The following is a 2165-nucleotide window of genomic DNA, read 5'->3' on the forward strand; positions in this document are numbered from 1 at the left end:
ACCCTGCTGCCATGAGAAGCCGATGGACAAAGTCAGCAAAAGGCTCATTGGGACCTTGTTTAATGTTAGTTAAGGAAGAACTGCGGTCCCCTTTGACTGATAACTTTCTCCAGGCTCTAGTCCCAGCTGCCTGTACTTGAGCAAACAAGCCGGCATCATATTGCATCTGTACATCACTGCTGGCATAATTTCCTTCCCCCAACAGCATATCCAAGTTCCAGCCATTATTTGCCTGTGCATTACGTCGAGCAGTCTCCTTACAGAATTCAATATATTCCGACTTCCACAACATATAATCCCCCCCAGATAAGGAGGCTCAAGCAAGGGTATACCAATCACCAGGGGTGAGCCAATTCTCAGCCACTGATTCCACGATCACCATAGTATACGGCGCAGTAGCCCCGTATTGCACTACAGCAGTCTTAAGCTCCTTAATGACTTTAAAGTCAAAACCTGAATGGTGTCTCCATGCCTGTCTCTGGGTGTCGGTGGTCTCAGTAACTGGAAACGCCTCAGGGTCCTCGATGTCTATTAGGGGGCCAGCAGCCTGAGGATTTTTGAGAGCCGCCCCTCGTCTTGGGGGTTTGGGCGTTTGCCGTGAAGGCGCGACAGTAGACTCCTGTTTGCCAACCTTAAGTTTTTCTAATCGTGATATCAACTCTTGGTGTTCTTCTTCTAATTTTATCTGCTCTTGCAATTGCTCTATTTTATCTATTAGATCCTTTTTGGGATCTATGACAGGCAAAGCTAAAGGAGGTGCTGAGGGTGAGGGGTTATGTGGCGGCGGCCAATCAGGGTTATGGTATTTTTCAGCCTCTTTATCAATATCCTCCCTGTCACTATCTGACAACTCATCACTGGAAACTCTTTCTGTTAGTCTTGGGCGTGAGAATTTGGGTATAATCCTAGCCTTTTGCTTTATTTTTCTTTTCTTTAGATTAGAGTCTAACTTTTTGGGTCTTACAACTGAATTATCTGATTCCCTTTCAAGGTCGCTATCTAGGGAAATAAGATCATCCTCCCCATGGCTATGGGTAGGGGACCTCCTACTTTCTTTTTGTACACTAATGATCTCATTAATAAGGGTCCAATAAGAGAAGGCACTACCCATAATGCTGATTATCCACCCGAATACTTGACACCGAGACAAACAAAGGGTAGGGTGCCTCCTCTAATGAGGAGACCAATCAGATGCCTGTCTGGCCGTGTCCCGAAGGAGCTTAGGTGAAGCTTAGCCATAGCGGACTCAGCGTTGTGACTTACGATCAGAAACTATTCCGATGCCGCCATAGACCATATGCTTTTCACCACAGTATTGCAGACCAGGCCCACTCAGACTCCGTAGGCTATTTGGGGACTTTAAGAGTGCCTACCCGTGCAGCCACAAATTTGAACCTGGTAGGCAAGCCAGACCGAGTCACACATTCACTCACACACACACACCAGAGGCTATAACATTTCCTTCCACAGAGGTTTTACAAACAAGACCGAGACATTAAAAAAAGAAAACACTTAACTAGGCAATCTCTTTACTCACTTTCCTTATTCTCTATCTATATTTAGAAAAACACTTAAGGACAGACTTCATGGAGGAACTGAAAAATTCTAATAATTGCTTTTTCTTAACCTATTCTCCCTGTGCCCTGAGGGTCTCTGCTTAGACCATTTGTTTAATACCTGCCCTAAAATCACCAATCACTCATCTGAGCCGTGGGCTACGCGGCAGGTTCCCGCGCAGTTGACTCTTTTCACCCGAGCCGTGGGCTAAGCGGCAGGTACCAGCACAGTTGACTCTTTTTAATTTCTTTTAAACTTCAGTAGCTACCTTTTTTCTCTTCTTTCTTCTCTTTCTTCCTCGATCGGTGTTTTTCACCGGGTCCCTCGTACTCAGGCCACACATGTTGGGTGCCACTTGTCCAGTCCGGCAGGTCGGTCAATGCAGGTCCTGAGGGAGGGAGTGAGAATGGGGTAGGGCAGGGAGCACAGAGAATGGAGGCAAGACAAAGTCTCTGATCAAGCCTCGTTTATTGGGAGAACACACACATCTTATAAAGGGTAGAAGGCGGGAAGCAAGGCAGCTGACCTAGGTCAGTTGCTAAGAAACAGGGTCAAGTGATAAAGGCTAGGGTAAAGGAGGAACCAAACTGAAGTTTTAGCACAGCGCC

The 2165-nt window shown here is 46.4% G+C and overlaps 1 long non-coding RNA gene across 1 annotated transcript in view; it reads right to left on the reverse strand.

Annotated features, from left to right (window-relative positions):
- Positions 1 to 1587: 1587 nt before the first annotated feature.
- Positions 1588 to 2165, reverse strand: part of LOC115295867 — a 4828-nt gene continuing 4250 nt past the window's right edge. Inside the window, exon 2 of the long non-coding RNA XR_003910611.1 lies at positions 1588 to 1945. This is a non-coding gene — a long non-coding RNA (uncharacterized LOC115295867). The remainder of the gene's footprint in view (positions 1946 to 2165) is intronic.

The sequence above is a fragment of the Suricata suricatta genome, chromosome 7, assembly GCF_006229205.1.
Source record: "Suricata suricatta isolate VVHF042 chromosome 7, meerkat_22Aug2017_6uvM2_HiC, whole genome shotgun sequence".
Classification (NCBI taxonomy): Eukaryota; Metazoa; Chordata; class Mammalia; order Carnivora; family Herpestidae; genus Suricata; species Suricata suricatta.